Genomic DNA, 13,556 nt, shown 5'->3' with positions numbered 1-13,556 from the left:
GGGTGGCTCAGTCGATTAAGCGTCCATCTCTTGGATTCTGCTCAGGTCATGATCACATGGTTCACGGGTTCAAGCCCCGTATCAGGCTCTGTACTGGCAATGTGGAACGTGCTTGGGATTCTCTCTTTCTCCCTCTTTCTCTTCCCCGTCCCTACTTGTGCTCTCTCTAAATTAATCAATTAGTTAATTAATTAACAAACATTTTAAAAAAGGGTTCCTTAAATGTCTTGGATACATGTTCTTTATCAGTATAGATGTTGCAAATATTCCTTTTAGACCCTTGTTTTGTATTTTCTTAACAACAGACTTTGAAAAGCATTTTTTATTCTAATGAAATGAAACTTATTTTATTCTTATTATGACTTATTTATGAAAACTACTTCTATGTAAAGATCACAAGGAAGTTCTCATATATATTTTTAAAGTTCATTCATCTATACACAACTTTTATACTTTCTATATACAATGCTTACATTCAGGCAATTATGATGCACTTCAAGTTAATCTTTTTTCAGTTAGAAGTTGAGAAGCTCACATTTTTGTTTGTTTGTTTATATATGTATATCTAGTTGTTCTAGAACAATTTGTTGTAAAAGACTATATTTTACCATCGATTTATCTTGGGGATTTTTTGGAAAATAGATTAACCATGTATATGTTGGTCTATTTCTAGACATCCTAATCTATTCCATTGATCTTACACAATAATACTTTCTAAATTTTTATAGCTTTATAGTAACTCTTGAAATCAGATAGTTTGAATCATCTATCTTTGTTCCTTTTCAAAGTTGTTCTTTGCTTTATCATAAAAATATTAGAAGCAGCTCATCAATTTTATAAAAGCCTCCTGGGATTTCTGTTGAAGTTGGATTGTATCTGATCCATGAGCATAATATTTCTCTTTATTTATTTGAGTCCTTTGTAATTTCTCTAAACAATATTTTAGTCTGCAATGTAGAGATTGTATTTGTATTTCATTATATTCATTCCTAAATGCTTCATATTTTTAAAAAATTATCTCGATTATCTTTATAATATCCTCTACTTCTGCTTTTATTCTGAGTTTATGTATTTGTATAATCTCTCATTTTTTCATTTTTTAATGAAAAAACTTTTTTTTTCATTTAAAAAAGTATTTAGAACACATAAAACAAGGCAACATTTAAGTCTCCTTCTCGTCTTCCGGTGTGGGGTCTGATGGCGGTTCCTCCACGGTGGCACTGCTGCTCTCTGAGCCAGTGTTACTCTCGCTGGTCCCTTCCTCAGCCGTACTGTCCACCCCGCCTTGCCTGCTGTCCTTGTCCTCAGGAGTAGTTGTGCCTTCTTCACCATTCTGTTGGCTCTCCGTCACTTCTTCAAGGTGTGTCTCCTCCGTGTCCCTTGGGACGCTCTCTTCGTCCTTCTTGTCCTCGGCCTCACTGGCAGCTTGCTCTTCCTCCGGAACCATGCTGCTCTGACAGCGGTGGGCTTGCTCCGCTGCCTCTCTCTCTCTCTTTCCTCCTGCCTTTTGGGAGCTTGTTCCTCCGCCTGTGCAATTTCGGCGGCAGTTTTTTCCATATCTACTTCTACTTTCAAACCGCACAACCTTTAAAGTTCATTGTTAAATGAATCTGTGCTTTCCAGGAATTTCCTCTTCTTTTCCTGGTGTCTCTCCTCTATTTGAAGAAGCTATGCTTCTAGTTTTCGCTGATGAACCATTAAAGACCGGACCTGTCGTTTGAGGACCTGCATTCTAGCTGTTGTGACAACCGACTGAACTGTCTGGCACCCCGCTCTCACTAAGGATTTCACTGTGAGGCGGTGGTTTCTCTGGAAACGGGCGGTGGCTGTATGCTTCGTGGGAGCTGAATGCTCACGTAAGGTTCTCCCTTCTCCATGTGAGACTGTCTCTGTGACTTTCTTCCTCTATAGCAGCTCCTGCACCACTTTTTGGATTTATGTAAGCAAGGTATGCAGGGGAATTTTGATAGGCCTTCAGAGGTTCATTGTACTCTATCTTTTCTGCTTCATATTCGTTTAAATATTCTTGTTTTTCTTCATCTGAAATCTCGCCACATGCCACCAATAATCTTGCCAATCTCCCACAACTTTAGGTCGGGATTGGAAGCTTTTACTTGGTCCCAGACCTTTCTGCTGTACCTCATGTAGGGCATCAGCTGCCTTATCTGGTGGCTTTGGAGGTTTTGGAACCGTAATTCCAGAGGATGCCGTGACCTGGCTGTTGGTGCCCGGGTTCCCTCCCAGCCTGTAGTTGTTGTAGGCGAGATGACTGTATGGATTGTATTGTAAACCCTGGTGTGCTGGGCATTTGTGTTGCAGGAGCTGGGGTGGGAGGTGGGGCAAAAGATGGTCTTTTTGACATTTTGGAAGGTTAAGTTCTCAGTTCCTTAAGAATGAATCTGAGACACCACGGGCAGGAAAAGCTCCCGTAGCTCTGGCCTCATTTTCCTTTGTCCTGTGCACGCCCCGCCCCTCCTAACGTTTATTTATTTTTGAAAGAGAGAGACACATATAAGAGAGTGAGCAGGAGGGAGGGGCAGAGGGAGAGGGAGACACAGAATCCAAAGCATACTCCAAGCTCTTAGCTGTCAGCACAGAGGCCAAAGCAGGGCTCAAGCTCAGGAACCATGAGATCATGGAGCCAAAATCAGAAGCTCAACCAACCGAGCCATCCAGTTACCCTTTAATATTTTTCTTAATAAGACTTGCCAGAACTTTGAATTCTTTCCTTAGGAATTAACACTCCATTTTATTTATCAAACCAAATGTTGTCGATTGTTACTACATTAAATTCTGTATTTTTGTTCCCTTTGTTTACTCATTTTTTTTAATGTTTACTCATTTTTTGAGACATAGAGAGACAGAGCACCAGTTGGTGAGGGGCAGAGCCAGAGGGAGAAACAGAATCTGAAGAAGGCTCCAGGCTCTGAGCTGTCATCACAGAACCCAATATGGGGCTCAAACTGAAGAACCATGAGATCGGAACTTGAGCCAACCATGCACCCCACCTTTGCTCTTCTTAAATTTGCTTTCTAGTACTTTATATCCTTTTTCAAAAGTTTAATCTAAAAAATGTTTAATTTAGGGGCTCCTGTTGGTTAAGCATCCAACTGTCAATTTAGTCTCAAGTCATGACATCACCTTTCATTGTTCAAGCCCTGTATTGGGCTCTGTGCTTATAGCATGGAACCCACTTGGGATTCTTTGGCTCCCTCACTCTGTCCCTCACCCACTCACATTCATGCCCTCTCTCTCTCAAAATGAAGAAATAAACTTTAAAATCCATACATATATACATACATACGTAAAAATGGGCAAGAGACCAGAGTAGACATTTTTCTTAAAAAGATATATAGGTGTCCAATAGGTACATGAAAAGATGCTCAATATCATTCATCATCTAGGAAATGTAAATCAAAACAACAATGAGATCTTGCCTCAATGTTTTTAGAATGACTGTTACCGAAAAGACAAGGAATAACAACTGTTGGTGAGGATGCACAAAAAAGAAAACTCTTTTGTACTGTTGGAATATAAATTGATGTAGCCACTATGAAAACAATATGGAGTTTCCTCAAAAAATTCAAAGAACTACGATGTGATCCAACAATTTTATTTCTGAGTATTTATCCACAGAAAATGAAAATGCTAATTCGAAAAGATATATGTGCTCCCAAGTTTATTGCAGCATTATTTCCAATAGCCAAATATTGGAAGCAATGTAAGTTGGCATCAATGGATGAATGAGTGAAGAAAATGGTGTGTGTGTGTGTGTGTATTATTTCTCCAAATATTTTATTTGTCAACTTCTTCTGCCCATTTCTTTCTTTTTTAGGTCTTCAGTCACATGTTACTAGATTATTTATTTTTTTGGTCTTTTCTATAGATAATGCTTTTTGGATAGTTTATACTGACATCTCCAAGTTCCCTTAGTTTTTCTTATCTGTATTGTCTAATTAGCTATTAATTCCAGCTTGTGTACTTTTTCTTTAATTTATTATATTTTCATCTCTCTATTGTGTATGGTTTTAAAACAAATATTTTCCATTTTTTATTTTCCATTTCCTAATTTTTTTAAGTACCTTTTCCTAGAATGTGGTGAGCCACTTTGCACTTTTCACAGTTCTTCAACATGAGAATTTTCTTTTTCAAGTACACTTTTAATGTTTCCTTCTTATATAACTTTTTAACTGTTCTTGTGACATTCTCCAAGATGCATATAATAATTTTTCAGATGGTTATTTCTTAACCTACTTGTATATCAATTTCTTTCAGTATATTTCTTTCTCTTTCTTAATCTTTTTAGTTTCTACTCTGTCATTCATGACAAATTTCTAGGTCTAGTCTCCAAATTATGGTTAAAATTTCCACAATGTCAGCATTACTCTTTATTGCCTTTTATTTAACTTTATTGCTACAATTTAATTTTTAAAAACTTAAGTCATATTCTCCTTTCTATTGCAATTAATATTCTTAGATTGAAAGATGCTGTATGTTGGTTAGAGTAATTTAAATTTATAGTGGGGAGAGGAGTCTATTGCTGCTTCCTAATATGCAAAAAAAGCATGGATCTAGATCAATCAGGGTTGGAAATTAATCAGGAAACTATAATTATGTCGCATTTTTAATAACAGTTAAATAAAATCAATTTATTAATTAGATATAGCTATTTGCTAACTGGTCACACACACACAGAAGCCAAAATGTTATCATTGAGGTATCAACCTAGATGAAGTAGCTACCATCACTATGGGTGAGGGAATAAAGCAGATTGTTTGAAATAACAAAAATGTAAACCTCTTAGGTTTGAAGAGCTGAAATTCAGACTTCTCAAGAGGCCATACTTTTTAACTGATTCTGCTGTCTCTGAAAAGACACACTGAAGTGGATTCTGTGTGTAAATTTAAAAATTTTGTCTTCACCCACTGCTTGAAAAAAAGACTTCTGTCAGATTAAAAACAAAACAAAACAACTAAAATAATGCTATGAGAAATGAGAAAATCCCATATTTATCAGCCACTTATTTAGTCTTCCTAATGCCCTCAGTGGTAGAATATAATAGTGAGCTAGTTGACAAATTAAAAATATGATTGGTAGAATCCTAGTCCAGCATCACAAAGCTGACCAAATAAATGTAGGTTAGGAACTAGTAAAAACAACTTACCTACTGGGAAACTATCAGTACAAATTATTGAAAATGGCAGTATACTTTTATCATCCAGATCTAAAATTCAGAGCAAAGCTCTATGTAATATCAAAATCTATGTCTACATTTATAGGTACACAACTCTACTCATATCAAAACTGAAATTTAAACAAAATATGCATATTAATATATTTATTTAAGCTAAAAATGAAACTGAACTGTTTAATCACAGAATTTCAGTATGATTTGGATGATTGATACTACAAATTTAGTGATTTTTGCCAGTAAATATATATGGCAGGTTTTTTGTATTGAGTGAACTAAGTCTGCAAAACCAAAGTTTCTGAGATTTGTAAAATATATTTAAAGTTAAAATACATAACAGCTGTCTTTAAAACACTATCAAAATTAAATACTGAAAGGGTGACATATATACATATATATATGCATAACCACATAATATATCATTTTTTACAAACTTTTCTAAATACATTAGGGTAAAAAGGGTGCCTTTAAGTTAAAGAATACTAGAATCAATATAAACTTGTTAAAGTCTTTTGTTTATTCCCATAAATTGAGAAAATTAATGAATCTAGTGACTAGATCATAAATTATTCAATTGTTTTGATTGTTCCAATTGTTTAGCTGCAGTTAAGTTTCAGTTGTTGGAGGATCTAATGGAGTTTTCAGCAGATAGATTTGAAACTATTTTTGGTCAGATAGTTCACTATCTGAATTTTGGCTTATAACGGGGATTGACTTTACAGAATTTAGTGACAATGCTTTAAAAAAAAATCCAGGAAGCTGTAATTTCCATCCCATTACTTTTAGGCAAGACATCTTAGAATTTAAATGTGTCACATAAAAAAAGGAGGATCAAAAAGATTATTAAAGGGTGATTACAAACCCTGTTTACTAGTCAGTCTGCAGTTGTTCAACTGCTAATTCAGGTGCTGCTGTGAGGGTGTTTTATGGATGGAAGATTATCAGATAATCTGCATCAACCTGATTCAAACAATTGAAAGGCTTTCAGAGCAGAGCTGAGGGCTTCCCTGAAGAAGAAATTTTGCTCAATGATAGCAACCCCACCCTTGTGCCCAAAAGTCCCAGATGGCTCTTCTGAAAGCCAGACCTATGGGAGTCCTGCTTGCCTACCAGGCTTCCCAGTGGTGTAAACCAAAGCCTTACAAACAAAGCCTTAATATGTATTGCCTGTTGTGTCTGTTTCTTTTGTTTAATCCTACCCAACACATCTTGTCTCATTTGAAAACGTAATTTTACCCATGGGTACATAAATTCACTGAAAATAAAAAGGCCGCTTAAATCTAATAAGAATTTACTTGTCTTATTAAGAAATTCCTTATCATGAATAATTATCATTTAAAATGTATAATGTGTTTTTTATTTTGATTATCATATTTGAATGCTTATAAATATGACTTATAAATAAGATATTTTTGACTTTTGTTCAAAATCATAGGGAATTAAAAACTATAAATATACTTTAATTGATGCAAGGATATTGCCAATTCTAAAAATGGATTGGAAATGGGATATGAGAGGATGGTGTGTGTGTGTGTGTGTGTGTGTGTGTGTGTGTTTACGGCCTGGATAAGCTAATAGTTTTAGTTAGGTAGAGATTGCCTAAAAACCATCTTACTGTGACAACACATTGACCTTGGATATCTAGAATCTGGAACTGTGAAACAATCAATATCTATATTTTAGTTACTCATTTGTGGCGTCTCTAGCAAACTTATAAACCAATTAAAGTGAAATATATATATATTATATTTATATTTGTTTGTGGATGGTGGTTTAAACTAATTTCAGATATTTGTCCAAATATTAAAAAAGTAAATTTACTATTCTTAATACTAAATAACAGTATATTGAGCTAAAATCATATTATTTTTATATTTCAATATAAAAAGGCTGAACAAAATATATAATACTGTAACAAATCAATTTCATAATCGTTGGTAACAACCACACTGCCCTGGATCAATACAGAACATCAAATCAATGCTCTTTATACATTTTGTGATTGCTATTATTTGCATATTGAGATGCAGAAGTAATTAGAAAAACAAATCAAATTATGATTATATCGGACTTAATAAATGATTGAGAATAATTTGAAATGTTTGGAGAATTCTGGGTACAGTTCTGGAGGAGGCCAGGAGATATAGTTTAGGAGAAAAATGTGGAAATGATTTCTTTTTCTGGCATTAGAAAACTGTTTTGGAGGCAAAAAAAAGGTAGAGTAGTGGGTAATTTCACACAGTTTGTATGGAGTGCTTACAACTTAAAATCTAGAGTTCACTTTTAGTATGTTTGGTCATATAGGGTGTTAATGAATTGAAAAATCATACACTCAACCTTTATTATTGTAAAATATTACCAGAAAATATCTACTGAATTTAAAGGAAAGATACCATATGCAAATGTGATTATGAAGATATTATAGCATATATTAATGAAATAAATAGAAGATGAATAATTTAGTACCTTTATTTGATGAAGAATCAACAAAATGTGCTGGTATATTAAAGGTAAAAAGTCAAGAAACTAGATAACAATCTATTTGTATATATCAAAATTAGATGTATGGATTTTAATTATACAGGGAATAATATTTAACATATATCACCCTAGCTATACTTTACCTACCATGATAAAAACAGTTTTTAAAATTTTATATTTCTGATGATTTGCATAACAAAATTTTCTTTAAGTTTGGTGCCAAATGAAATGCAAATATCTTTCTTATGACAATAGTTTAGTTTTATTATGATTCTAGTCCAAATCACAAAGATCCAGTTTTTCACACCTAACCACAAAAGAGTTTTGAAAATTTTTCAGGTTCTACTGAAAGCCGAAGTAAGTTTATTCAAAAGATATGTGAACTTTGGCCTAACTTATTCCAATTTGAGAATGGGTTTTATATTGTACATTGCAAATCAAGCAAGAATTCTTTGTTTGAAACCTCTATTAATATTCTTTTCATGAAAGTCTGGTTTAGGCTTAAAAATTGGAAGAAAGAGTCAAATATAACAGACATGACCTGTCATTTTCATCTCCTGTAAGTGACTCAAATGTATTTCTTTTAGGTCAAAGCTCAGATGTCATCATTCACCATATAGTTATAGAGGCTGTACCTTAAAAAATGCAGGAAATGACTCATTAGACTTCTCCTGGCATGAACATAAAAATAAGTTACTCTCTGGAGTTGGCAAAACAGTTGAATTTTCAACTTCCACTGCTAACTTTAAAGAAGAATACAAAAAAGTCAAATATGGAAATTTATATGTTTTTAAATTCAGTATATTTATAAATACATAAATACTAGGCTCATTTAATGTACACCAGTTGAAGCCAAATTAAAATGAAATGAAATAAAGTAAAATAAAATAAAAAGAGAGACTCAAATGATTGTCCTTCAGAACTTCCAAGTATCTTAGAGCAAATGGCAATTCTGACTGTAAAATAAACATTTACCCCTCTATGTTTCTTTTGTTATAGTGGTGATCTCTTGACTATACCCACAATAAAGAGCATACATTTGTCAAAAGTGATTATCTCCCTCATCATCATTACCTTGAAGTGGTCTTTGCTGAGGCTCCAGTTACCCAAAAGAACAATAGGAGTCAGTAAAAGAAAAGATCCAAATGTCCCTGTCACCATGATGTTTCTCTTAATTACTGAGACATTAAATTCATCATTGTGTATCCATTTCATTTCAAAGTTATTCTGAATTTAATTTTTTAATTTTTTGATTATTTGCCAGTACATTTAATTTTTTTAGTCTTTGAAGGCCATAACAGTTATCAACTATTTGCTAAGATACTGTTAGACATACTATTTGATAAGAATTAATTTTATTTTTGTTATGCATTTTTATTTGAAATGTGAAATACAAAATCTTATTTTTACTATATTAAATGGTATTTAGAATTTAATCTATGCACTCATTTTTATGCCAGTTTTTCGTTCATTCATTCAATAATTCACTCAACAGTTGTTCAATAAAAATTATTAGAGTATTTCCTATGTACCAACTATTATGCTCAGTGTTTGGGCATTTAGGGCTGAATCATGCAGATGTTTTTGATGAAGTGAAAAGGAGATGAATGTGTTTAATAAAGTGAAAAAGGCCCAGGTGTCATAGTGCATAAATAGTTCTTCAAAAATCTTCTTAGTTTTTTTTTAATTCTCATTCACTAGTATTATGAAAATTAATATCTAGAAAATGATTAGATGGAATCATATAGAAATTTTATTTTTGTATTTAATTTGCATGAAACTAACAAAACATCTATGGGAAAGTGAGGGTGAAGAGCTGGGAATTTGTCCTCAAACTGTCTGGTTGGAATCTCAGTCACTTATTCAGTGAGTTTAGATTCTGAGTCTCATTTTTGCCATCTTTCCAGAGTGAATACTATTAGATTTATTAGAGGGCTACAAAATTCTCGACTATGCCTAGCTTTTAATATACACTGAGAAAATGTATACTTCCTCCCCAAAACAAGACATTCTTCTCGTGGTTTCCCTGTGTATGTTAAACATGGCCTCCTCTGTTCAGTTACACAAGCTCTGAATTCTGAAATTCTTGATAACCTTCTCTTGGTCCTCCATCAAGCGGTCAGTTATCAAGTCTTGCCAATCCTACTTTAGATTCCTCTTAAACCCCTACTTTATTTTTACATGACCATTGACTTAATAGACTTTTGCCACTTTTACGTGGACAATTTATTTAAGGTAACCAATGAGCATTAATTGAATATCAACTAAAAAAACACAATGAAGAAAATCACACCATTTCTACTCTCTCAGAGCTTGATATACATTTGGAGAACTTGGATATAAATGGAAAATGTTGTAAATATTATTATTTTTAAAATAAACTTCCAAGTATTACTGCAGTAGATTTCACAAGACATATATGGTTAATTGGCAAGAAAGTAACATAATAATAATTAACATGATATTCTTGAAAATCAGATATAACTGTTGCCTAAGGTTTCTAGGAAGGCTTACAAGTTAGTTGGGATTTGGTTATATTTTAATCAGCCAAGAAAAGTGAGCGTGTTATTACTAATGTAGAACTGATTAACTTAAAATAATACTGTTCAAGATATTTAAACTTTCGTTCATTTTGAAACAGATTTTCTTTCCTCAACCTTAGGCAGTGAGGGAAGTCAGGTCTTTGGCTCGGGTGTATTTTGTGCCTTGTGGGGCAGTTTCCGAGGGACACCTGTAGCCGCAGCAGCCCCATGGTGAACAGCTTTCCAAGACTAGCTCAGTCCACTGTATAGACAATGGATTCTACCGTAAATTGCTTAAAATTCTGTATCTATTTGTCCTCTGTGTAAACATGTTTTCAGATAAATGAGATTAATGAGAATCAAAATATATATTTTGTTCAACATTTATGTTAATGAAATCTAATTTGAAACTGAAAAGTGTATGCTGGATGCTAGAGAAGCGGGCACTAGAGACTCTCTTTATCTCTAATTCCATGAATGAGTGAAACCTGACAACCAGCTCAAAAGCATTACTTCATGGAGGCCTTTTGTATCACTTCCTAGGCATTGTAGTCATCCCCTTGTGTGCATTAGCACTGTACCCTAACATATCCCTCGTTTTCAACCCTCACACTAAGTAGTATTGTTTAATATGCCCACATTCTCAATTAAGAAAGCAAGTGTGTAAAAGCAATGGCCTGTTTGTTTTGGTTTTAATTTAGGACCAGGTAGACTGCTTTAGTAATCACTTAGTAAGAAAGTTTTGGCTGCCTAACTCTACATTGTTCATCGTTCAATTAGATGTTTTATCTAAATGGCAATTTAATAAGAAATTATCTTTTTTTAATTTAAACTGGACATTGTTCTTTTTTCTTTTTCACTGAATTGAAGAGATATGTGTATTTGCTAGATATAGCTCTGTTTTGAATAATAGCTGTACTAAGCTGGCTTCAACTGATAGCTGTTTTCCATGTCCTATAGGCATTTTGATTGACTTTTACAATTCATGGGTTCTTTAAACTTGCCTGAACACAATTCTTTCTCTACACACATCAAAGAACACACACTGTATTTCATTATCTCAATTGATCGTTTTAACTTCTAATCTTCATGGAAGAATTCCAGTCATTTCCCTGACTCCTTAAGTCTTTCACTTTTGTTGGTTCAAACCCCCTTGCTCATTTTAGTTTTGAAACCAAAATATTACTCATGCTAAATTTGAAGATGGGGGAACTTATATATGTTTTTTTTCTATCTTGCCTTTAGGCTTCTCTGATTCTTCTGCCCCAATAAGGTCTTTGGCAGTCCAGAAATTGTATACTCCCAACTCCTGCATGCAATTGACAATAAATATAGCAAACATGTAATGCCCATAATATTGTGAAATACTTGCTGATTCAGGTAGCCATTCAGGAAGCTGGTTCCCAGCCTTCCCCATACCTCATATACTCTTACATGCACAGAGAAAGTGAAAATAATTCTGATGCTTCAAAAGGAGAGAATATGGCATTGTGTAGTAAAAAATTCTTCTTAAACATGTTTTGAAATACTTGCAGACTTATAGAAAAGTTACAAAAATAATAAAAATCATTCGTATTAGCCCTTTATCTAGAGTCCCCAAATGTAAATATCTTATCAAGTAATATTTGTTATGCCATTTTTCTCTTTTTTTCTGAGCCTTTTGAGAAATTACTGAAATAATACAAAATGGTACCATTTACTTCTAAGTAACTCAATGTATGTTTCTCTGACAGAAATATCTTATTAATAACCTTAGAACTTTATCAAAATGAGGATATGAACATTCCTATAATATTACTATCTAAGCATTTATAGATTTGTTCAAAAATTTTTCACTTGGACCACCAGTGTTCTTTATACCAAACCAAACAAACTGTAGTTTTGGTTTTCTTTTCCTGGCCTAGTACTACCTTGTGCATTAAGTTATCCCATCCCTTGTTCCCTTTAGACTAGAAATGCCCACAGCTGTCTTTTTTCTTCACTTGGATATTTTTCAGAAATAAATGCCAATTATTTTGTAGAATGTTTCTCAAATTATGCTTGTCTAACATCTCATGATTACCATCAAGTATGCATTTCTGCAGGAATATAACATAAGCGATGTTGTGTTCTCAGCTTCGGAGGTATATGTCTGATGGTTCTATTACTGGTGACTTTAACTTGGATTACTTTATTAATGTGGTACCTAACAGATTATGGAGTTATAATTTTTCCTGGTTTTAATAACTATTTTACAGAGAGATACAGTGAGATTCCCATTTCTCATTGAACTTCCACCACTAGTTTTAGCATCTATTGATGATTTTTGCCTATGACTATTATTACTGTAGTTATTGCTAAATAGTGATTTTCTAATGCAATATTTCATTTTACATTTGTTAGAGGTATATGACAAGAAAGAGCTTTCTCTTCTCCCATATTTATATACTTATACCTGCATGATTCCATTGGTTCTTATTTTAGTCTAACTACTTATTATTACTTACCTTAATCATCAATGTATAGTGTAAGACCTCACAAAGTGGATATGTGTCCTTTGATTTGTCTAATCCTTTTTTTTAACATTTCTTTACTGTTACAAAAATACATTCCAGTCTTGCACTTTCCTTGCCAAAGCCAGAAGAAACCATTATGAAAGGGGCCTTACTTCCTTCTAGTGAACAAATGTATTTAAAACTAGATCTGAATGCTAGGTATTGCCTATTTCTTTTTATATATCAATACTTCTTTTATCTCTGGTAAACACACACAGACTTAAATAAGGATATACACACTAATACATCAATATTTATTCATTCATCATTCTATTTAAAATCAGTTTTACATAAAATTGACAAATTTTTGAAACATAGAACAAACAGAAGCTGTGAAAAGAAGTGGAAGAGCTACATAGTCCTGAATCTACTAAAGGAAATATATTTCCAGTATCCCTTCACTGTACAGTGGGGTTATGCCCTGTTAAACCTATCCCAAGTTGAAAATACCATAAGTCTAGAATGCATTTAATACACCTATCCTAGCTTACATGATAGCTTAGCCTAGCCTACCTGGAACATGCCCAGAACAGCTACATTAGCCTACAGTTGGGCAAAATTATCTAACACAAAGCCCGTTTTATAATAAAGTGTTAACACTATCATGTAATTTTTTGAGTAGTGTACTGAACCTGAAAAACAGAATAACAGAATGGCTGTATGGACACAGAATGGATGTAAGTGTACTGGTGGTTTACTCTCATCGTCTCATGGCTGATGGGAGCTGCAGCTGGCGGCCCCCTACCCAGCGTCACCACAGAGTGTCATGCCACGTATCAGTAGCCCAGGAGATGACCAAAATTAAAAATTCAAAGTATGGTTTCTACT

The 13,556-nt window shown here is 33.6% G+C and overlaps 1 pseudogene; it reads right to left on the bottom strand.

Moving 5' to 3' along the window:
- Positions 1-1,162: 1,162 nt before the first annotated feature.
- On the bottom strand, positions 1,163-2,413 carry LOC115293479 (annotated as a pseudogene).
- Between the last annotated feature and the right edge of the window lie 11,143 nt (positions 2,414-13,556).

This window comes from Suricata suricatta, chromosome 6 (assembly GCF_006229205.1).
Source record: "Suricata suricatta isolate VVHF042 chromosome 6, meerkat_22Aug2017_6uvM2_HiC, whole genome shotgun sequence".
Taxonomy (NCBI): domain Eukaryota; kingdom Metazoa; phylum Chordata; class Mammalia; order Carnivora; family Herpestidae; genus Suricata; species Suricata suricatta.
This window is presented reverse-complemented; position numbering and strand designations above follow the sequence as displayed.